The 25,140-nt window shown below is 43.5% G+C and overlaps 1 long non-coding RNA gene across 1 annotated transcript in view; it reads left to right on the plus strand.

Annotated features, from left to right (window-relative positions):
* LOC136991404 (uncharacterized) overlaps positions 1–24,830 on the plus strand; it is a 58,158-nt gene extending 33,328 nt beyond the window's left edge. Inside the window, exons 2-3 of the long non-coding RNA XR_010883600.1 lie at positions 22,428–22,560; positions 23,098–24,830. This is a non-coding gene — a long non-coding RNA (uncharacterized lncRNA). The remainder of the gene's footprint in view (positions 1–22,427; positions 22,561–23,097) is intronic.
* The last annotated feature ends 310 nt before the right edge of the window (positions 24,831–25,140 follow it).

Consider the following 25,140-nt stretch of genomic DNA (forward strand, 5'->3'; position numbering starts at 1 on the left):
ATGCACGCCTCATCTGATAATTTGTCTTTGCTGGGTTGCATAGTCAGTTGTGTGTTGATAACGCATTTAATTTTACTGAGTTACAAAATCTTGGCTGCTTTTAGAAAAGGGTCAGAGCTAAGATAATTTTGTATTTTAAAATACTTATCAACTCCAGACCCTTAGCTTTCTCCAAATGTTAGTTTTCTCTTTTTCTTTTACAGATAGGGCAACTCCATCCTGGTCTATTGTCTTTACTATCTCTTATGAAATTTTATTTGGAGGATCACAAAACTTCTATTATTTAACTGATAGAGGAAGTAAAATCAGAAATTTCATGCCAGTAAACTGGGCTTATTTTGGCAGGGGGAGAGGGATACAGAAGAGAGCCAGCTTTCCAGTATGAGAGCTATCAAGCTGCAAGCCTTCCTACCTCACAACAATAAAAGCAGAGCTAACAAATTAGTGGGTGAGGGGAATATTTTCCGTGATTTTTTTTTTAATTTGACAGCAATCTCTGGAGCTGCATTTTGTCACTTTAGCCTGAACAAGGGATGTCACTTGTAGGAATAATTTTAGTTTTTACCCACTTTTTCAAGTACTGTATTTTACTCCTGTACAACAATTTACTTGTGAAGTTAATTGCTCTTTTATTTTACAGTGACCTTGAGTGTATTTCATATCTGAAGAAAAACAACATTTGGGTTTTCTAATTTAGAAGCACAAAAGAGGTTGAAAGCGACAGTGTTAGTACCTGATTCACATGCTGAAAAAAAGTGCTCGTGTTAAATTATAGGCTGCTGAAGCTGGGACCAAAGATAACATTACTAGACTTTTGCAATAAATATGGTTAATGGGACAACAGGGGTATCATTTGGGCCACCTCTTGTGTGTATACCTTATTTATTTTCATGGTTAGGATTTCATCATTTAAATCAAATGTGTGCATGCATTTTTTTTTTAACATCCCTCTTTCTCCCTGTACTGGTAGGCTTAAAATGTACTGTGTCTAAAATGTTCATGTTTTCTAATAGTATCTAAGTCCACTCTGGCAGAATTTTTGGAAAAGGAGGAACCTCCCCTTCTGTGTTCCCTTTTTCTCTGATTAAGGTCTTTAAGATTAAGAAGAATGTAGGTTATTCTTCATAATGGAAAAAATTCACCTGAGATGGGGGGGGAAAAAAGGAGTCAGGTAGAGAGAGCTGCCATTTTTTTTAAATATGAAAAGGCAGGATAAAATGAGTGCTCTAGCTCGTGCTGAGTTCACTTAGAACAGCTGCCAGCCAGGATTTCTTCTGAAAACCTTGTCCAAACAAATCATTTAAATACAGAATTGTTGTTTTACCGAAGCCTCAATCCTGCAAGATAATTCACATCTGTGCTTGAGATGGATGTATTGCAGTGCTGAAGCCGTAGTCTTTTAACCTCTGCTTAGTATGAGGGGAGTAAAAGGATAGGACACATTCAGCTTGTGCTCACTTGTATTTAGCAATGACTTTTTTATCAAGCCTGTAAATAAATTTGGAGTCCAGCAGTGACTCTTCCCCCTGCCTTACCTCTCCAAATACAGATACAGATTGAATTAAATTTGCAATTCTTTTTAAGACTGAGTTAAAGGAAGAATATCCTTTCACACAAACTAGATTTCAGAAGCACCGACGTGGTGGATATTGGGTGCACAATGGAATTGGTGTGATGGACTGGCCCAAATCCTGGGCCTCCCATGGGTTCAGCAAAATCGTGCATTATTTTGACATCCAGTTTTGGAAAAAAAATCTTTCAGCCCCTTAAATCACCTTTTGCAAGCAAAGATCAGAAAAGGTTACTCTAGCAGCTGAGATATTCCTATCAGCTTTCTTACCTCTTGAAATACTACAGTGCACTGCATTCCCACTTCCTTGCCTGAACTTCAGTGTGCAGGACAGAGCTATAGCTTCATTACATATGGATATTTTTTTCTCCAACCTCCATCATATTTCTGTTTTGAAGTTCCATGCGTCTGTCAACCCTCCCCTGGGAAATAGCTGGTTTCTATATTTTGGCAAACCAAAATAAAAGCCGAATACAGAATAATCATGTTTTTCAAGTACCCTGAGATGCTAAGAGTTTTTGTCTATGCTTATGTCTCTGACCAAGGTGTTAATCACTATATCAGAAAATAAGTTATAATGGCAAAAAGGAGGTCCTGGTCCTTTTGAAATATGAAATATTAATGTTGTTTTCTTACAGGTCTGGGAAACTCCTATGTGTTAGCAAGTTTAATATTTTATAATGCATAAGAATATTTAACAAATGAGGAAAAACATTTAAGGCATTCTTCCTGCTGGTGAAAAAATACCTTTTACGCCTGTGGCTCCCAAACATTTTCTGTTTATAACCCTATGTGCAGGTGATAATTGACTGCAGCCCAAGTTCTAGCATAAACATGAGCTGAAACTGAACTTCTCTCCTGCTTCTGACCCTGCTCTTGCCTGTTGTGACCGCTGCATTTGGGAGTCAGGGCTTCACAGGGTGCAGCAAAGGTTTCGGTCTTGTTGCTGTTGAGTAATGTTTAAGGAATTCTGCATGTCTGTAAATCTCACTGGGGTTTTACTAAAATCCTTTTACATCAAAATTTAGACCAGTGCCCATTGCCATTTCACTGACCAGTCAGCAAAAGCCTGTTTGCTCACCAGACAAGCTTTTGCTGAGGTGCTACATCATCTCCGAAATCCTAAAAATCAGTCCACGATCCCTTTTCCATCCCTCCCTATGCAGCAAATAAAGCATCAAGTGCAGCTTCCCTAACGTGTCTTCATATCTCTGTCATGCAAAGATGCGTAAAGTAGGTGGTGAAGGCATGGGTGCTCTCCTGGTGTGGGTGTGTTTGAAGGTCCTTTCCCTGCTGCAAACCTGGCTGCCTTCCCTGCAGTGAAAATCTAGTGTCTCGTCTGGAGTTATGTTTGTAAAAACAACATTAATCTTAGCACAGTGTTAATATTATGTCAAGCTGGCAAAGGGTCTGTCCCAAGAAGCGTAGTGGATGGTGATCCCCTGTGTAGCGAGTGGTGTCTTGTTGTGGACTCTTGCTTTTTAAGAGAACAATGTTGAATTTAAGTAACAAGCAGGAGCAGCTTGGCTTTCTGATCCCTACACTGAAACACATCCTCCTTTGCGGATCAAGGCAGCTCTGGAAATTTCCACAGCCTGAGCTGTTAAATGATGTAAAGACTTCCAAAATGAGTATACATACAGTGCAAAGGTGTTAGCTAAGTGCTGAAAGCAGCGTAACTGCATCAGCCTGTGCCAGAGCCCAGATGAATAAATCCAGCCCCAGAAGCGGTTCTGGGCTTTCTCATTCCAGATACTAATACAATCCCATACCAGTAACTCAGCAAAAGGCTCAGATAATTCTCCGCAGATGTCATCTATGTATTTGGGTTTAACTTTTTTTCTTTTGTTTTTCTTTTTTCTTTGGGGGCGGGGGAGGGGGAGAAGAAGCAAGTAAAATATTTTTATTAAACATCTTTGCTATTGCCTCATATTAACTGATGGGCGAGTAGATATTTGAATCTGGCTGGTCTACAGCCAGTTAAGTAGTGTCATCACATAAGGAATGTATCTGGGAACCAGACTTAGCTCTTGAGAGTATAGATATAGAAGGACGTAGGAATTCCTTTAAAATTGAGACATGATAAAATTGAGGAAGAACAGGAGGGGATTCATTTTAATTTCTGGCAGGTTGAGGCAGAAATCCTTACCTCTGTGCTTTGTATGAATGTAAGACGCATGTGTATTTTTGATTACTCGGGATCCCTGTCAAATTCCCAAGTTGGGAAATGAGACGTGCATTGAATTTTGACATCAGTGACGGCCCAAGAAAGGGATCAGAATGATTTTGGTACCAGGTGACATGGCTTTACTGTACTTTAACAGCTGGCTTAGGGTAAGAATTTCTTCTACTTCATTGCCAGCATCCTCTTCCAAGGAAATCAGTGTGGACTCTTGCAAATAGCTTTGTCCTTTCTCAAATAGACTGCGCTCTTAATAATCAAAATGAGTCACAGGCACTCCATTAATTGTCCAGATAATTAGCTTTAGGCAATCTGGCATTTCATCTTTGTCTCTGACTTAATCTCAGCTAGTTTTTGTTCCGTCACTGGCATGTGTAATTCCTCATCTATTTTGACATTTCTCTGTCACATTAACATTTATCATATTTCAATTCCTCTAGACTTAAACAAGCTTTAATCAGTCTTACTGGTTTGCAACTTATGCTACATAAAACTCCTATAGCTGTAACTTTTTCTGTCTGGAGATTTGATAAACGTGCAATTTCTGTTATTAACATGTCCTCATAGTCTTAGTTGGCTTTCTTTGTTTCTGTCATTGTGCCTTCATGTAGGTGGCTTAAAACATTCTGTAAGAACTCTCTTTCCTTGGGCATGTATGTGGTATTTGAAACCTAACTTTGTTTTTACTAATCCCTAGAACAATGGCAGATGGTGAAATCCAGAAATCTGTGATAGGGCTGTGTATGTGCACCCATGTGCACACATTGTATCTCTGCGTGCATGAACACACAGGCCGATTAGTGTGGTGGAAGGTGCTGTTAGATAATAAAGCTGCATTTTAAGTTATGCAGCTCACTTCAAGTGAGGACTAAAATAAGGATTTGTTTAGCTCTGTAGTGTATATAGCTTATAAAAAAAGCTGTTTTACAAAACTCTTTTATTACCAATTGGGGGTACTGTACTTTTATTACCTTTTCTCAGAAGTTGGGTGCCTTCTGCTTCAAAAATGAGAAGCTGTTATGCTGTGTCCATTTGGAAAAACTGTGAACTTCCTGGTTAGTTCTGTTGGTCCTAAAGCGCCAGTCTCAAACACTGCATGGCCATCAGAGGCTAGGCTTTAAATCTGTCACTGGTTCCCTGGGTATTGCACATTTTGCATTTCAGACAAGTAACTAGGTGGAAAGATGGAAGAGATTTGGCAGTATAAAGGAAGAAGCATCTTTCTGCTAAGTAGTTTGTTTTTTTTAAAGCTAGCTTTGAAACTGCTCAGAAATTTAGAGTATTAGAGCAAGATCTGATGGAGAGGAATTATATGGGCAGAGGGCAAAGAAAAACAAACAGGTGTGTTACTGATTTGAAGATGGGGAGAAAGGTGTATACAGTGTGTATACATTATCTGTTCTGGAAATAAACTATCCAAAGTGTAATTTTTTGTTAGCTCAGTTGTTCTACACTCTACTGTATTTTCTATTCTCCATTTATTTTTAAAAGGGGAAAAACTGTGGTTTCTTCCACTAACACCAAAAGAATTTTTCCACTTTTTTTTTTTTTAAGTACAGAAGTAATCAGGCAAAGAAAACAACTTCTAAAAGCACTTGTTTTGTGATACAAACTTGCATGACAGCATGGCATTAGAGTAGGGAGCATCTTTCCCTCAGGCAGAGGAGTCTTCTCATCAGCGTGTGACCATCGGAGGGAAATGCTGCAGCTCATGAGTAGCGTTGCATCTGGATTCCCTGCATAACTCAACCCTCACTCACTCAGTGATACTGCTTTGTGCTGAAGTTGCATCAGACTTTGCAAATTAATTGATCAGTGAAATCATTGTGGATATCCACGATGCTACTTGATGGTATACGCTCAAAGGAGAACATTACCCATTCCTAAGGAACTTCTAGACTGACTTCCCAATGCCCTGTTGGAAATGCTGTACTTAGGTCCTAAGCAGGACCAGACGCTGAGCTCCCTAACATTGTGTAGGTTGTTAAAAATCCTGTGGATTCTCTTCTCAGCAATATCTCCGATTCTTATTTCCGTTTCTTGGTGGGAAACCTGCTTTTTGCTGGTTGTCTTTTGCCTGGGAGGTCGCAGGGGCTTCGGAGTTGCTGTGCATTTCTGCCGTGAAACGTGAAATGCTGTGGTTTGGCAATGAGTTGGTTTGCCTCAAAAGGTGTCTGCTTCTCAGGGAGGGTGTCACATGCAAACACAAGTTTGGGGGAGAATGGTGAATAAGCTGTTGATTTTGCATGTGAAGCACAGATAAATAAAAGCCTAACTGTATGCATACAAGTAATCCTGCTTAAGTACATTGTGGAATTGGAACCCATTAAATCCATGACAATATATTTCTAGTTGCTGTAGAAATCACTTACTCTGAATTTAAGTGGAGTTACACCATTTAAAAAATGCTAGTCCCCTTCAGGCTTAGAGGAAAAGGCTGCGACAGCTTGTTTTTTCCTGCTGAACTTGATACGGTCCCTCTTCACCAATGACACCAGGTAACCACTCGCATTTTCATGTTTAGCGTTCAGTTTCTGAAACGCCATGGTAGATTACATATTTGTAACTTTTAGTAGAGTTAAATTGGTTTCATACTATAATCTGTTCTTTTTTATGTATAATTTGCCCTTCAATTATAAAGGGAATTTTATGGCATAGTCTTTCAGAGCCTAGTACAAACCAATCAAAAGTTTCAGGTATGAAGATTTTATCATAATTGATCTGATCTCCTTCATAACAACATAAACTTACTATCTATTGACTATTACATCGGGCTTTATTTGATTGGTTTTAAAAAAATGTGTTTTTTCAAGGAAAAGGCCAAGTTCATCCTTCCATTGGTAGAAGGATTTGCCAACTGTTGTGCACTTGGCTGAGTAATAGGTAGGTTTCCCTAACTCAGAGATTTTAAAGCCAGAAGGGACTATTAAATTATTTAGTCTGCATAATGCAAGCTATAAAATGTGATTTAAACTAGGTATTTTCTGCAGCGAATCCCTCATCAGTAATTTTTAATGTATCATATCAGGACCTCAGACAGTGAGGGTGCTGCTGCAAACTGATGGCTAAGCAAAAGGTGCCGCCAGTGAGGGAGAGGAGGTGCAGCCACGGGCTCCCTCTTCAGTAGCCGGGAGGGTGCAGAGATGGAGTTGGTAGCACCGGGTGAAGATGGAGAGGTCCAGGCATTTTTGCAGTCCCCCAGGTCCTGGTGGACAGGCAGAGCTGCTTTCGGTGGGGTCGTGGCTGCACGTGCTGGTCTCAGCTGGGGAGATGTGGGGGCTTCGGCTGCCATCCGGGCTAGCAGACAGGACTTGGTGACAGCCAGACAGTTGCCCTCTGGCCAGGACGCTGCCTGGATGCCAATATGCCTACGAATGCAGCAGCATTTTGGCTTTGCTAGATTTCAGGGACAGGCTGGTAGCGGCAGCTGGAAACCCCAGCTGAAATGGGGTCCCCCCTGGGCACAGCACGGAGGGAGGAGGCCCAGAGAGAGGAAGAGACTTGCTCAGAGCCGTGCAAGATGCAGCGGAGGTCGCGCTGCCCGTCTCTACCTCCAGCTGCAGCGGTGGGAGCTCGTCCTGCCTCTCTGCTCGTGGCCCAGACATGCCCTTGGCCGCCTCCACCACTCCCTCTGATAGCAGATGCAGGAATGGAGGCAGCATTAGTTGCTCGTGTAGTTATTTGGTAAATAAATACAATTTGTTTTTAGTAAGGATGACTTTAAGTCATATGAATTCTTGTACTCACAGATGACTCTTTCTCAGCCTCCTCTCACATTTACCAGCCGTGGGAGGAGGTATTTGAACACAAATATGATTCTGGATTTATGGAGACTGCTCATGTGAGTAGAGATATGCATTTGCATTAGTATTTGCAGGCTTCAGCTCATGCGTTGTGCTTTGCCTTGTCTTTTTCCTCTGTCGATCCACTTCTGTCTTTCGCTGTTCTCATCAGGGAGGAAGACCCGTCACCACCATGGGCTAGCAGGGGGAGTACAAGCAAACGGTGGGGATTTGGTGTCAAGCTGCAACCAGGCTTTTACACCCCTCACCTTTCAACATCTGGGCTAAGAGCTTTTCTGATTTATTGCAGGTGTTTCTGGAGCAAGAGGTGAGCTACTGCATCTCTGTCACATGTGCTAGCTGTAGATAGGCGTTTGGGTAAGATTACCTGAGAAATGGGGTAGGGAAACTTTAAAGCCATGACAACGCGGCTGAGGCTGACGGAGCTAATCAGCATCGTGCACGCCTGGCCTGTCAGGCACATCAGATCCTCCAGAAGGACAGAAATACTGCGTGCGGGAAATAAGGGTCAGGAGTGGCAGGAGGGGAGGAGAGAGACACGTTTAAGAACCAGCCAGCGAGAAAATGGAAAGAGTCGGAAACGCATTTGCTATTGCTGCCTGTCAAAATTACAAAGCTGATGTATGCTTATGCAAGTGCAGATTTTTGCTTTAATATTGCATATTCTAGACTGTTGTTGTCTATTCTGCAGTGGTTGGACAGAACGTAGCACAGCTAGGTCCTGGACTGTGACTCTTTGGTTGTCATCTTAGTGGTACTCTCTTAAATTACAGTAATAAATGTAATACATTATAGTAATAAGATATAACAATACATTTTTTCTGGGTGTGACAACAACAATTTGCCTTTAATCAAGAAGCTATATCGTCCCAAAATTTCATTTATAGGCTGTTTCCTAAAATTAGGAGCTTAGACTATTTCCTGTCAGTCTTAAGTCTGCACTATTTCTCCTAAATTATTTAAAGGTATTAAAAATGCATAGTACGTACACTGTATCAAGTTTAATGAAAGATCAGATTGGTCCTGACTTTACATGAAATTACACATTAGCCATTATTTATTGTTGCATTTTATTTCATTTGGGAAACAGAATTAACTCAGATGAGTACTTTCAGATAGACATTACCCAGAAATACCCCCTATGTTATTTAACAGATTTTGTAGGTCTGGACATTGTTTCCAAAGAAAGTTCATATTCTATTTGAATTGAAATGGGCCAAGTCAGCTCTTTATCATGATAAATTATTGTAATTTAAAATCTGGAGGTTTTTTGTAATCATCATGTGTATTGTATTTCTGCCCCCAGAAAGGCTGGAGGGAGAATCAAATAAAAATTTAAGATAAATTCTATCTCCTTTCCTTCCTGTTCTCTTTCTCTTTCTCCTTTTTCTCTTCTTTCTGCCAGTCTCCTTTGAAATATATTTTTGTTTTAGGGATTTTTTTTTTTTAACCTTAACATTGTAAAAGAATGTCATCAGGAAACAAACTTTGAAATATTGCAAAGTTTACTACAAGTCTCTTATGGAGAATGGTCAGTCATTTTATTAGATTTCTGTAATAATTGGAGCCTTCCCTTGATTAGAGAGTCTAATGGATTACCTGATAGTAAAAGTAAAGCAATTCTGTTGGTAATTTGACATGTATTAGACTGGCTTGATACATATATATATATTCTTAGAAGAGCATATGTATTAGTCACAGAAAGACATAATACTTCTCTCCTGATGTTATCCATGCAGATGTATGCAAAAGATGGCAGTGCTAGAGATTTTAGCTGAAGACCTCTGAGTAACAGCTGAACTTTGGGTCCGTAAATCACTGTTACGGGAGGAGTATTTGCATGGACAGATGAACATGATTTGATTCAGTTCATGTTTTCTTTCTCACCCATCAGCAAGGCTTATGTGCTGGTTGCAATCTTCCAAATCTAGCACCACTTCAAAATAAAGCAGGTCATTTAAATAAGTGCTCACAACAAAGTTGTAGGTTTGTTGCCTAATGGAAAGGCACAGTATGAAATGGTCGTCGTGCAGATCTCTCTTCCGTGCTTGCTGAGATCCTGTTTGTCAAGGCGTGTTTTACCTGGGGTTTTTATTGGAAACCTGCGACTAGGAGTGAGATGATCGTTTCACGGCCTGCTGCCCTGTGGGCAGCTGCCAGCTGTGTAAAGCCCCACCAGATGCTGCGCCCCTCGTTTGGGGTCTGCCGGTGCTCGCACCCCCTAAAAGCTGGGTCTCCTCCTTGCTCAGGGATTCAGCCCCTGCGGTATCACGCTCGCAGGCAGCTGAAACCCCGGCGTTTGGCAGTGCAAGGCATCCCCAGCCAACACTGCCCCTCTCCAGCGAGGGCATTTTGGAGAAAAGAAGTGACCTTGTGAGCAAGTATCATGCACTTTCACATAAATGCAGCTAGCTTGTGCTATTGCTTCTCTCTGCCACATCTGGGTTGGTGCTACTTCATAGCAGCAAAAAACTGTTAATTGCAGGAGGCAGAGGAGAGGTACAGCTGCAAATGTACGTCTGTCAGGGACATATCAGGATCCATCCTCTAATCAATGGTTTATTTATTAAAGCATCAAAACCTCTGCACGCACTATAGCCACGACGCACTGCAGCTCTGCTCAGATATTTCATCTGAATCAATGAAAGTAATCATCAATGAGCGCAGCTAACAGAGGCAGCGAACAGACGCAGCAGTTTGCGCAGCAGTGGTTGGGCTCTGACTAGAACTTGAGGATCTTGTGGAAGTTGTGGGCTTTCTGAGGACCCCCGAGGACCTAGAAGGTGATCGCTGTGAACAGGAAAGGGGAAGCTAGGCAAGGACAACTGCAGGAGGCCTTGACTTCTCCTGGGAAAAGCTCGTGGGAAAAGCTCCAGCTAGGAGTGGCTGCTGCTAACGAGCTCTCTGGGTTGCCCCTGACCAGAGGGGGTTGGGGCCTTTGATCCCAGTGGCCCTTGATTGGGCGGTCAAGCACCCTGTGAATCAGTGCTAGGGAGAGGCCTATATAAGAGCCAGGCCTAGAGCGCAGCTCCCAGAGCGCAGCGAACAGACGCAGCAGTTTGCGCAGCAGTTTGCGCAGCAGTTTGCGCAGAAGGGCGCGCGAAGGGACCTTCATTTCTGTTCCCTGTGGTGTACACTTCCCCAATATGGTCGTGACACGCCGCACAGCGCGTTCCCCAGCGGCTGCTGGAGTTGCTGTGTCAGAGGCTGCGACCCAGACCGACCCTCTGACAGTAGATGCAGCTCTGCAGGTCTCAGGCTGCAGGGAGTGCTGGGGGCCTCTCCGGGAGGCCTGGGCTGGCAGTCAGCTCTCCTGCAGGAGGTGTGCTGCTGTTGACGAGTTGTGTCGTCAGGTAAGGGGGTTACGGGAGGAGGTCAGTAGGCTGCGCAGCATCCGAGAAGCGGAGCAAGAGATAGACAGGGTATTCTCGGAGACTGTACAGCTCCAGGAGTCCCAACCCCCCACAGCAGTGGAGTTGCCAGAGGGCTCTGTGCCGTGTGAAACGGTACATCATAACATCATAGAAGAAGGCTGGAAACTGGTCACTGCTCGTGGGAGGAGAAAGGCTCCTACTCCTCCTGAAGACCTGAAGCTGAAGAACAGGTTTAGTGCCCTCCAGGATGAGGAGGAGATGGGCATGGCTGCCAGGGAAGTAACCGGGACAACAGACCCTGTGCCCTACCGGAACACCCGGAAAAAGCGGCGGGTGATTGTTGTGGGGGACTCCCTGCTGCAGGGGACGGAGGCATCTATCTGCAGACCTGACCTCTTGTCTAGAGAGGTTTGTGGCCTGCCGGGGGCTCGTGTGAGAGATGTCATGGAAAGACTGCCAAGGCTCGTCCATTCTTCGGACTATTACCCACTGCTGCTCTTCCATGTGGGCGCCAATGACACCAAGGGCAAACTGCAGACCATCAAGCAGGATTTCAGAGCTCTGGGGATGGTGGTCAAGGGTCTGGGAGCCCAGGTCATCTTCTCCTCAATCCTGCCAGTGAGGGGGATGGATGAGAGGAGGAGGAGACGGACTTTCCAGGTTAACGACTGGCTGCGCCGCTGGTGTTGGCAGCAGGGTTTTGGTTTCTACGACCATGGGACCCTGTTTGAAGATCGACAACTGATGGCGAGAGATGGGATCCACCTCACGAGGCGGGGCACGCGTGTCTTTGCCAACAGGTTGGCCAACCTGGTAAGGAGGGCTTTAAACTAGGAAAGATGGGGGAAGGGGAGAGTTATAGTGCCAAGGTAGTTGGCAAAAGACTGCTCAAGTCAGGATGCCTCCAACAGGTGAATGCAGCCAGGGAAGTGCGCATGGGATGTGGCTATGGAGGACCCTCTTTTACCCCTCCTGGGAAACCTGCATGCTCGATCACCTCTCTGAAATGCCTGTACACCAATGCACGCAGCTTGGGGAACAAACAGGAAGAACTAGAGATCTGTGTGCGGTCGCAGGGCCATGATCTCATTGCCATTACAGAGACATGGTGGGATAGCTCGCATGACTGGAGTGCTGTCATGGATGGCTACGTACTTTTTAGGAAAGACAGGCCAGGAAAGCGAGGTGGTGGAGTTGCTCTTTATGTGAGAGAGCAACTGGAAAGTATTGAGCTGTGCCTAGGGGTGGATGAAGAGCGAGTCGAGAGCTTATGGGTAAGGATCAAAGGGCAGGCTAATAGAGGTGACACTGTTGTGGGTGTTTACTACAGGCCACCTGATCAGGATGAGGAAGTGGATGAGGCCTTCTACAGACAGCTGGAAGTAGCCTCACAATCCCAGGCCCTGGTTCTCATGGGGGACTTCAACCACCCTGATATCTGCTGGAAAGACAGCACAGCTAGGCACAAACAGTCCTGGAGATTCCTGCAGAGCATTGGTGACAACTTCTTGACCCAGGTGGTGGAGGAGCCAACAAGGAGAGGTGTGCTGCTGGACCTCGTACTAACTAACAAAGAAGGACTGGTGGAAGATGTGAAGGTTGGGGGCTGCCTTGGCTGCAGTGACCATGAGATGGTGGAGTTCAGGATCCTGCGAGGAGGCAGCAGGGCACCAAGTAGGATCGCAACCCTGGACTTCAGGAGAGCAAACTTTGTCCTCTTCAGGGACCTACTTGGAGGAATCCCATGGGTGAGGGCCCTGGAAGGAAGGAGTGTTCAAGAGAGTTGGTTAATATTCAAACATCACTTCCTCCAGGCTCAAGAGCGGTGCATCCCTATGAGTAGGAAGTCAAGCAAAGGAGGCAGGAGACCTGCATGGATGAGCAAGGAGCTCCTGGCAAAACTCAACCAGAAGAAGGAAGTCTACAGAAAGTGGAAAGGGGGACAGGCCACTTGGGAGGAATATAGGAATGTTGTCAGAGTATGCAGGGATGCGACGAGGAAGGCTAAGGCCCGTTTGGAATTAAATCTGGCTAGAGATGTCAAGGACAACAAGAAGGGCTTCTTCAAATACATCAGCAGCAAGAGGAAGACTAAGGAAAATGTGGGCCCTTTGCTGAATGGGGTGGGTGCCCTGGTGACAAAGGATGCAGAGAAGGCAGAGTTACTGAATGCCACCTTTGCTTCAGTCTTTACTGGTCAGGCCAGCCCTCAGGAGCCCCAGACCCTGGAGGCAAGAGAGAAAGTCTGGAGAGAGGAAGACTTTCCCTTGGTGGAGGAGGAGTGGGTTAGAGATCATTTAAGCAAACTTGACACCCACAAATCCATGGGACCTGATGGGATGCACCCACGAGTGCTGAGGGAGCTGGCGGATGTTATTGCTAAGCCACTCTCCATCATCTTTGAAAGGTCATGGAGAACAGGAGAGGTGCCCGAGGACTGGAAGAAAGCCAATGTCACGCCAGTCTTCAAAAAGGGCAAGAAGGAGGACCCAGGGAACTACAGGCCAGTCAGCCTCACCTCCATCCCTGGAAAGGTGATGGAGCAGCTCATCCTGGAAGCCATCTCCACGCATGTGGAGGACAAGAAGGTGATCAGGAGTAGTCAGCATGGCTTCACCAAGGGGAAATCATGCCTAACCAATCTGATAGCCTTCTATGATGGAATGACTGGCTGGGTAGATGAGGGGAGAGCAGTGGATGTTGTCTACCTAGACTTCAGCAAGGCTTTTGACACTGTCTCCCATAGCATCCTCATAGACAAGCTCAGGAAGTGTGGGTTAGATGAGTGGACAGTGAGGTGGATTGAGACCTGGCTGAATGGCAGAGCTCAGAGAGTTGTGATCAGTGGTACAGAGTCTAGTTGGAGGCCTGTAGCTAGCGGTGTCCCCCAGGGGTCAGTACTGGGTCCAGTCTTGTTCAACTTCTTCATCAATGACCTGGATGAAGGCACAGAGTGCACACTCAGCAAGTTTGCTGATGATACAAAACTGGGAGGAGTGGCCGATACGCCAGAGGGCTGTGCTGCCATTCAAAGAGACTTGGACAGGCTGGAGAGGAGGGCAGAGAGGAACCTCATGAAATTCAACAAAGGGAAGTGCAGGGTCCTGCACCTGGGGAGGAATAACCCCATGCAACAGTACAGGTTGGGGGTTGACCTGCTGGAAAGCAGCTCTGCTGAGAAGGACCTGGGAGTGCTGGTGGACACCAAGTTAAGCATGAGGCAGCAATGTGCCCTTGTGGCCAAGAAGGCCAATGGTATCCTGGGGTGCATCAGGAAGAGTGTTGCCAGCAGGTGGAGGGAGGTGATCCTCCCCCTCTCCTCAGCCCTGGTGAGGCCACATCTGGAGTACTGTGTCCAGTTCTGGGCTCCCCAGTACAAGAGGGATGTGGCACTACTGGAGCAAGTCCAGCGAAGGGCCACAAAGATGATTAGGGGACTGGAGCATCTCTCTTATGAGGAAAGACTGAGAGAGCTGGGCCTGTTTAGCCTGGAGAAGAGAAGGCTGAGAGGAGATCTTATCAATGTGTACAAGTATCTGAAGGGAGGGTGTCGAGAGGATGGGGCCAGACTCTTTTCAGTGGTGCCCAGCGACAGGACGCGAGGCAATGGGCACAAACTGAAACACAGACACTTCCATCTTAACATGAGGAAAAACTTTTTCACTGTGAGGGTGACAGAGCACTGGCACAGGTTGCCCAGAGAGGTTGTGGAGTCTCCTTCTCTGGAGATATTCAAAAGCCGCCTGGATGCAATCCTGTGCAATGTGCTCTAGGTGACCCTGCTTGAGCAGGGGGGTTGGACTAGATGATCTCCAGAGGTCCCTTCCAACCTCAGTGATTCTGTGATTCTGTGATTCTGTGATCTGCTTTACATCAGATATTGAATCAGTGCAGGTCCTGGAATGATAAATGACTTTATCTGCATGGAATCGACTCAAAAAGATAACCGGAGCTTGGAGGCTGGGTATTAAAAACACTCTAAATTCCACTGTAACTTGCGCTTTCATGTTTTTTTTCTCCGTCTTGCTCTGGCTTCTGTGAAGCAAATTAGAGTCTTTAACTCTGTGCGATCAAATCTTGTGCAATTAGGGAAAAGGCTCATGAAACAGGACCAACGGGAACGTGCTGGAAAAACAAAATGGGAGCCGGCAGCAGCTGCCCAGGATTCGTGCAGTCGACGCAGGGCCGTCTCCTCCTGTTGCCGCAGAGCCGCGGCAGCCTCGCAAAACTCCATCAATTTGGCTCGGCAGCATCGGCAGGCAGGGAGCGCGGTGACAGCTCTGCCTAATGAGGTCGGTGTCGTTAAGATATAGTGCTGTAGTTCAGCCAGGCAGCGTTCAGTTAACTCTCTGCCTGTGTAAACAGGTCTAATGATGCGATGCGCCTTTTAATGTACAGAGAACGGATTTGTCACCCTTCAAATATGCTAAGAGTCAAGGAGGTGAAAACAAGTGGTGGCCACTGCGATGGTTTCAGCTCGAACCTTTCCGGGGTGGGTTTCTCACGCCAGTGGTCCTGGCGGGCTTTGAGGGTACCATGAGGCCTTCTGGCCTTGAGCACCCAATGTCAAAAAACAAAACAAATGCAAATGCAGTTGGAATAAAGTAATCCCTGAACCACTGGAGATATCTGTTCAGCTGTTTTTGCTAACGTCGACCAAGCTTGGAAGTTGACACTAAGGTCAACAGATCATAAAATTTCAAAACACAGTAGCAATATCCTTTTTGTTTTTCAATTCAAAAAAATCCACGCGACTTTGCTCTGCATGCTCTGGCAGCTGATTCATTCTGGGAGATTGCAGGATGTTGGCTTCGGTGTTCATTTCCATGCACAGGGCTCTGTTTTTTCTGTTTTTAACTGGGACCATGTGTCTCTATATCCCTCTGAAATGTGAGGCTTTGGAATTCCCAAGTTTTATATTCTTGTAGCTTTCATTTTCCTCTTACCACCAGCCAGAGGTTGGATGAAGAAGTCAGAGTTGCTACAATTCTTATCACTTACTGAAGGTAGTCCCTATAATGTAAAAGGAGATTACTCATCCAAAGAAATTTTGTTTGGAAATTCACTACAAGAGTCATAATTTTTTCACTGTGTGGCCATTTTAATTATTACAGCAGCAGAGATTCTTTTTTACGGTTTATATGATACAGTGAATAATTTTCACTGGCCAGAGACTTGAAAGATACCCCATTTATGGTACTTTTCACAGGGCCTGTTGAAGTCAGTGGAGGGTGTCCTGTTGTCTTCAGTGAGCACTGAGCCCATGGATGTTAAAAGAGAGAAATTTGACTTGGTGTAAATCCTTTGTGTTTGAATTGGGGATAATTTCAGTCTGAACCTGCTTTTTTGACAGAGCTAATTCGCCCTCGAAGGGGCTGCTTTAGAGGAGCTCCACAATTTGCATGTTGTGTGAGGTCTATTATTGACATAATGAGGTGTTATTGGATTAGAGGGTTTACCACCAGAACTAATTGTTCAAAAGAATGTATAGGTTTTTATAAGCCTCCCAAACTGGCCTTTATTAGATTGGAATTAATATATTTCACTTGCATGCTTGCAGTGACTCAGGCCTGCTGTTCCCTTTATGACCAGTACTTACAGGAACTTACAGAACTGCGAAGGAAATATGCACACAAACTAACATCTTTCGGGGCAATATCCTCAAGTTGCTCCTTTGGAGTATTATTCTCTTGTGTGATACACATTCATTTGTACAATCCCTGCCCTGCGGTCAGGAGAGACACACTTGTTCCAAACATTCCAGTGTAATAGCTTGTTATCCAATAGTGTTATATTTAAAGGCTTGGGCTGGTGTATTATAAAAATACTGCATTATAGAACTAGTTTAAGTATTTAATAAAACAACTATTTACAATTTCTATTTACTGAATTATATCTACAATATGTAATTTGTACCCGGCCACCTGTCCTGCACATAGAAGGGGACAGTGAGGTCACTTTGTTTTCTCCTGGGAATGTGATCTTCTGTGTTTTCCTGGACAGTTCAGTCTAAAGAGGCTTCTGGATTGGCTCCTGTTGGTATTGTTAAATAGCAATGAAATAAGGAAGGCATCAAACACTGAAGAAATGAGAAAGTGATTCCTCACCATGCACTCCCTTTCAGAAGTTACGTGCAAATTTTCAAACTCATAGATGTAGCATGTTCAGCACTGCTCCGTCTCCACCAGGAAAGCCTGCTTAGTGTTACATTACTTTATTGAAACTCAGTGTGGACTGTTCAAAGCAGCTCCCAGCCAGGGGTTTAAAACACTTGCTGGGGAGCAGTGTTGGAGTGGTTTTTTTGGAGCCTGCAGAGCAAGCGCAGCCCACACTGGAGGTTGGCTGACCTTAGGTTATATTCCTAGCTCTGCTGCTAGCTGCTCTTTGATATGGAGCAGGAAAGAGAGCAGCAGTGTGCCCATTCTCCATCCTCCCAAGGACTTTGTAAGAGATATTTGGTGATGCATAGCTGTAAACTTAAAATATGGAGTGAAAAGTTTCCTGGGCAGAAGCCAGGGAGAGAATTAATTTCCCCCTGGAGCTCACGGTTGATGTTGTATTATGGGGCTACCATCAAGGTATAAGCGGTAGCCATCTGGCAGCCCCAGACCAGCTCTGGGCATTTCCGTAACAGACCTTTCTTGGAAGAGCTGCCTAGATTGAATAAACTCTGCCTGCAGGATGGGAGACAGGGGCAGTTACACACCTAAACCACATGGAAATATAAATAAATATTTGCCTGTCATGTTGTCAGCTATTACAAAAACCCACTCTCAAAGGGCAGCTCTGAAGAGATACAAAGCAGCATTTTCAAGGAGCTTCCTGAATTTGCACAGATAAAGGAGAAATAGCAAGCGTCAGCGCAGAAACAGAAAAGCATGAATATACCCAGTGCTCAAAAATTGCTAATGCCTCATGGTCGGCAATCAGTCTTGATATGTTCTTCTTTTCTCCAAATTTACACTTTCCTTCTTCCCATCCTCCCTCCCGCTTCCTGGTAAGCAGTTTGAGAGCTCTGCCCTGCGCTGGTGAGTGGTTTCAGCTGCCAGCAACTCCAGCCATGGAAATAGCCGGGTGATTGGCACTTTTGTTTATGCTGAGTGCTTTAGGCTGCTCACTGAGAGCAACCTGCCGACACTGAATCACAGCCACGGGGAGCTCTGACCAATGCAACTCAGCATTTAGGAAGCAGCATCTGCTCTGCCCCCTTCCCGTACTCACCAGCTAATTTGGGGTTGGGGGAAGCATCCCCACAACGTGGCTAAACAAGTTGGTTTGTTTAGGCATGAGACTTGTGTACCCCAAACAGCTGGACGCCAGTCATGAGCATGCTGTTGCATGGGCTGTCCCCTAGGAGTGGATGAAGGCAGAGGCAGAGTCTCTCGTGACAGTAGTTTGGCTGAAGCTGCTGGAGCTTCAGCAGGCAACAACCACTGAGGAAATGGCTCAGGCTGCTTGTGCCAGTCCATGGAGCTATGTAAAGGTTTTTATGGAAGAGGAAAATCCATAAAGGTATTTGGTAGCCTGCAGAAGAAAGAAATGAGAGCTCCAGTTTCTTTGCTAATTCTGTGGCATGTCAGTGTGACCGTTTTCTATTGCATGTTGCTAGCTTCCAACGGAAAAAGCTTTCTCATGGAGACCTCAAGTCATTATTATGCTAACTATAGATACTTGGGAAAATGTTCATAAGCTCAGCTCAGAATTAAGTCAAGTTATCTGATTTATAAAAGGGAGAGCTAGTATTTTCCTTTCTAAAGACTTTAGTTCCAGTCATTTTTGGTCCTGTATTATAGTAAGAATTTACATTCAAGATTGAGAGTTACTAACTGATGACTAATATAATGATACCTTTCACGTAATTGTTTACACATAATACGTTTTCTCCTCTGTTAGTTTTAGTAATGAAACTTTGGCGAATATAGGAAATGCATATAACTTCATATGTTATCTCCTTTTCATCAACCCATTTTCTGTGTGAAAGGGAAAGTAGCTTTTTACCACTGAGATCTCAGTGCTTCAAACAAAGCCATGTGAATCTGTTCAATAGAAAATGAAACTAATGCGTAAATGTATTAATGCACTAAAACCTGCACTCTTTTTTGTTGTTGTTTCAGTGTTAGTTTAGAGGAGAGAAATTAAATATCTGACCAGGGAAGGGGTATGGTAAAAGTGCATGAATGAAAAATGATTACTCTTTTATACATTTTGTTGGACATCCAGTTACACAAAAAGGAGAGATTGTTGCCTCAGAGTTACTACCTTGCTCCACACTTAGGTATCAAATACATTCAAATTTATACTAGTCAGTTCTTTGGTGTGCAATTTGTATGCATGTTGATAGGGTTTCAAAAAGTGTGGGGGAGGTAACCCTCCAGGGACTTTTTATACACAAGCCAAGTGCTCCTGCATGCATGATGGAGCAATTTCTTCTCTCTGGAAAGTGCTGCTAGATAGAAATACGATAGCAGAGCAAACATTGGCTTCCTTAGAATTGTTACTTGTTCAAATAAGGATACCATAACCAAATCCTATAGTAGATCAAAAGTGCTCTCTTCTGTACAGATGAGATTTCTCAATAATTTTTGGTAGGATGCCAAACAGAAGGCATAGTTCATTGAAAGTTGGTACACAGTATAGAGTATAAGCTTATATATACTTAAAACCCTTTAATTTAATATTTAAATCTAATATGTTAAGTATTTTTCCAATGGTTTAGGGCTTGTTCCCTTGCTAGAATAGATTAGCAGTGTTTTATTTTGGTCAATGCATTCATACTGATTTACCCTCTTGAAAAATCTGAAGATTGATTTGTTTTTGGAAGTTTAGCAGTTTATCTCACTGGAATTATTTAACGCAGTGTCCTCCTGAAAAGTCAACAGAGCTTGGAGAGTAAAGGAACAGATATATATTCCTTTACAGAGTGGAGCACTCATCTGCCTGTGCCGTATACTGGTATACAAAAGTCTAGCAAATAAACTTGAACCTAAACTAAGCATAGAGATTTATATGCTGAACTGATTTCAAGAGCGGATTCACAGCACAGACGAATTTAAAGGGGATTAATAATCTATCAATAATACATATCTAAGACATGTAGCAGCAATGTGGATTTTGAAATGGAGAAAACTTAAGTGAAATATAGAGGCTGTGTCCACACTGAAAATTTACTAATTGAGTGAAATCTTCTAACAGTGCTAAACCAGCACAAGGTCTTTTGGCTTTATAAAAGGAATACTGGCGTAAAACAATGGACTTCAATCTGTGTAGTATACCGCAGTTTCTATCTATTACTATTATCTGTAAGTAACACTTCCATGCTAAAATTTAAGCTATAACCCCCTTCTCAAAACTGTATGCTGATTTTCTTAAAGAGAACTCTAATTACTCTCTTTAAGCTTTTGACTTGGAGCTGCATATAATTTCTCCCTACAGTTGGATAATTAAATCATACAGTGTTCATCTCTTGTGACTTTTCCTGTCCCAGAAATCTTAAATTCTTGCTCGCTAGCTGTCTTCTTCCACAGAGCACAGCCACTGACGAAGCCTTTACCTTTAATTTACTTGTGCCAGTAAGACAGCAGTTTGTCTCAATTCAGAAGCGAGGCTTCATCTTGCTCTCCTTGAGTTTTACTGAATATTTCTTTTCCTAGAAAAGAGGCTCCATCTCTCCCACACGTACGTTCCTCAGGCATTACAAAACAGAGGATTTTTTTTTTTTCTTCCTTGTGACCTGATTCTGCAAACCTGCAAGCAGTCCTATTTAAATCAGCAGCCTGGCTTGCATGAACAAGATTTGGGGAATGGATTAATCTGGAAATCAAAAAGTGCAATTTGAGTTCCTTTGTAGCACAGTATGGGGCCTACTCTTTGCAGGCAATCAGGGCTAAAGTTGCAAGTGTAAAGTTGCTGCACTTAAACATATGATGATACCCTGATGCAGAGAAGTCCTGGGAGTCACTGGTGCAGAACACCACACTGAATCAGACCACAGAAGTATAGTTTTGTATCATATTGGAAAATGAATTGAAGGTCTAGAAGAGTTCGCGGTTGGCAAGTCATTTCTATTGGAATTCCTTCCTAAGTAAGGTTCAAGCTCCTTGCTTCATTTCTCGTCTTCAAAAGAAAAAGTTTTTGAAAACTGCAGGGTGCTCAGCTGTGAATTAGGTCCTGAAAAGAGCTTAGACCTGGGCATGAGCATTCTGCTAAAGTCAGCAGGATTGTGCACATGCTGAAAATGAAGACCTCATAGTCAGCCTTGCTCAGGGATTTTGCAGGACTGTGTCCAGTGAGAAGGGCTGACATCTCTGGAGGGCTTTCCTGTGGCAGGTTAGAGGGGCTATGAGAGATCATAGGGCAGTCAGTTTGGAAACCGGTAATTTGATGTTGAACCATTGGTTCTAATATTACTTCTTGGGTCTAACCATGACTGTTACTGTCATCCCGTTACTTTCACTTGGCCATTTTGCTCTGGGTAGAATTGCTGTGGTGGTGTGTATTAGGGCAAGGGTTCGGCAAAGCAAGGGAAGTTCACCCCCAAAAAGCTAACAAAGGACTAGCTTTGTGTTTTGCTTTGTATTAATGTACCAACATGCTGCTGAGTTTTCACGGGAGAACATGTCTACTAGTCATGCTGACTTCTATTTACTGGAACTGCAGGTTAGCATCTTATACTTTCCCCATAGATTTCTAAATTCTGCATGTTTTCAGTACATTTTATCTGCATCGCTATTCAGCATCAGTATTAAAATGTCATTTAAAATGACATTAAGCAGATGCTGAGACGCTGCTCCCCGTGCTTCGCCTCTTCCCCGGCATCAAACCTGAAGTATCCTCTGTTTCTGCTGTCTCCCTCCTGCCAGCTCAGGGTGACCCTGCAGGAATTCCTGGTGGAAATGCTCAGGTGTTCTTAGTATTTAGTGTCTCCTTTTCCTCCCACAAAGGACATTTACTTGCAGTGATGGAAAAATACATCAGTGCTCCTGATGGCATTCGTAGTGTTGGCCCTCATGGATAAAGCCCTGAGTGCTTTGGGCCTTCCCAGCTTAAATGGGACCATGGAGATGATCAAAATTTCACTCTCACCATGGTAGGCATGAGAGCAGGGGTGGGGGAGGGTATCACGTTTAAGATTTTTTTCCCTTCTGTGTGGTTCTGTAATTGCTCATATTTGTGAGGTTTCAGGTAATGGTCTTTACTCTTGCAGAGGTTGTTGGTTCTTAAGTGAGTAGGTTGAGTGCAAATGTACTACTATTCAGTTTACAGGTAGGTAGTCTCTTTTTTGTCTGGCAGCTGGGTGGCCTTGTATCTATGGATGCAGTCTTTAGCATCATTAACAGTTCTTTAAGTGTCTCTATTTAAAAATTGTAGAAGAGTGATGTTTAAAGAAATGACTGAGGTTGAAAGAAGGAGCTAAATTACCTGAACTAGTTTCCAGAATAGTGCACTCCATGCTGTGGGTCAGCTTAGCATCTTCAAGTAGATTTCTTTGTGTATTTTAGCCCGAAGACAGCAAGGAGCCACACAGAAGGAAGCCCTGTGATGCTGCAGCAGCAGCTTTGTCAGAGGTTGCATGCGCGTCTTGAAGGGTCTGCTCCTGAGATTACGCAGTGTCAAAGCTGTGCGGAGACGCAGGCAAGGAATCCCTTTGAACGCTGATCTTTCACTTTTCTCTTTTTGGTGATAAAATAGTCAAGTGAGCAAGAAGTGACCCATTTTCTGTGCTACCTTTCAAAGTGAGCAGAGGAAGGAGAGTGTAGTGAGGGCACGGGTGGAGCCCTCTGAATGCAAACGATTTATTGAGTAGCTGCTTTAAGCATTTCAAATTACTTCTGTCATCATCCAGTAGCACCTATTCACAGGTGTGAGCTGGAATGTGTCACCTGGAAGAAACAGGTAGCTGGGGAGCTGATATGCAGTTAATGTCTCTCTTTGTCCCTCTGCAAAGGAGGTGTTTCCTAATGACTCGCACGGGGACAAGAAGTCCTGCTGGGCAGCCCTTGCACTTCAGCTGGACTCTTCCTTGCTGCATCACAACTAACAAAGCAAAGTTAGATACCTGGTGCATCCTGTGCTCAGAAATGCCTTGCCAGCTTTAACAGGGTGGTTTTTCTTGTAGCCTGGAAAGCAAAGAAGTTCACCTGACTTTGTCATACATGTTCCCTTCTGCAGGAAGGATGTTCGACATGACAGCTGGTTACACGAGCGTGTGCTCCTTGCGTTCAGCCCAAAAGGATCCCTGAACCCTCCGTAGCTGAGGGGAGCCGGAGCACCTGCCTCTGAACCACGGCCAAAGTCACACCATCGGTACAGGAGAGCAGCTATCAGCAGGCAGAGTCAGAGCAGGTTAATTTATCTAGACACAGTCTTTTTTTTCTTATGAAAAGTGCCAGGTTATATCCAGTGGTACATGTTTTCCCAGGGATTGTTTTACATAACTGAATATAAAAGTGATTTTTTTTTGTAACTCTTCCAAGGTGTCAGAGGCTTCATCTCTGGTGAAAACCATGGGAATAACATCATCTTCAAACAGGAGCAAGTGTGCAAGGGAAGGAGGTTGGGTTGATCTGATAGTCTGAGGTTGCGTTGCCAAGAAACACCCAAGCTAAATGAATCAGCCACCAAACCACCTATTAAGTTCAAATTTTACGCTGTTTCGGAAGGGCTAGCTTGGCAGATAGTCTCGTAAAGTTGAACAGCTTGGTGCACAGTGGAGTTTTATAACTTCAGCCTCAGAAAACAGAACACTGCAGTCCTGAAAGCCTTCAAAGAGTTTTCCTCCCCAGTGATAGAAGTATGGCCACATAAAGCACATATGTAATTAAAAGTGGTAGGGATATATCTGCAGAAGATATGACCTTGGAAATGCATTTTATAGTTATCCTGCCTTTGTGCCAGAATTCTTATCCGTTTTCAGGAGTGAGAGCTATTTCAGATTGCCATCTTTATCTTCCCTGCCACTTCTTACCTTTTTTATTAAACTGTGTCCTATTTCTACTTAATCCACAGTAAAGCAAGCATTTTGCTGATGACACAGTTCCATTTCATTACTGACATCTTTAGGAAATGAAAAGTGATCAAATTCCCTTATGAAGGAGGATGCCAGTTTAGAGAAGTTGCATCTAACTTTTCTTAAAAGTATAACCTAGAGATAATTTTTTTAAAAAACCTTGCAACCCAGATAGTACTGATGTGCAGTTAAAATGTAAGCAGGGACAGATGGTTGTACAAGGCTGTTTATAAGCAATTAGTCTCTGAAAGACCACTGTTTGTGCTATCTTTTCTCCGTGGACACTTAGGCCCTATATAATAACTGATTTTATGAAATACTGTATAGCTGTTAACCAACAGAACTGAATTCTTCAGTTGCTTAGTAACTAAACCAATTCAGGGAGGAAATAAAAATAGAATATATTTTAGAACCTTTAGGCCCTTTGCCAAGCAAAATATTCTCACAAGCAGCAGTCAGATTTGTGATTTGAATGGATTTTCTTAATAGAATAGATTCTATTTGTTTTATGTAGATAAATGCTACTTGTTTTTCAAATCTGATTAATTACATATCCAGGCCATTAGGTCTTGTAGCTTCTGTTCTCTTCCCCAAGTTTATTTAACTAAAAATATAACATCACTGAATATAATATAAATAAAAATGGAAAAATATCTTACTTGCCAGCTTCTTTTCTGCCTTAATCAAGTTAAAAAGCCTAAGACTGCAGTATAACTCAATAAATCACATTATATTGCCAGGAGGAATATCACAAGCATCTGCTTAATTCAAGTGTGTTTTTTTCTGTACTTACCTGTAAAGTTTGTTGAGAGAAAAAGGATATTGTTTAAAAACAGATATTATTGCCACTATTGGTAGAAATTACAGTATAATACAGTACCATTTATTCAAGCAATGTAGGAACCTGATACCTTTAGTTTATCTAAAAAAAATGCTTTGACTGACAAAATTTGCCTCCTTTTCTAAAATACATCTTCAAAACTTTTAGTGTTTGTTGTCTGCACTTTTTAGAGCCTTGCTCTGTTTATGCACATAGTCTGTGCTTTGACACATTGCATACACAAGTCTTTTGCAAAATTATGGTGAGGGTCTGCATTTTTTTTCCTGTAAATTTATTGATGTCACCACTGGGTAAAGGATTTGCAGAACTAAATCCTTACATGTGTGAACAAGCATCACTGAAGTCAACTCTCTTGCCCTTACTC

This window comes from Apteryx mantelli, chromosome 2, assembly GCF_036417845.1.
Source record: "Apteryx mantelli isolate bAptMan1 chromosome 2, bAptMan1.hap1, whole genome shotgun sequence".
Lineage (NCBI taxonomy): Eukaryota > Metazoa > Chordata > Aves > Apterygiformes > Apterygidae > Apteryx > Apteryx mantelli.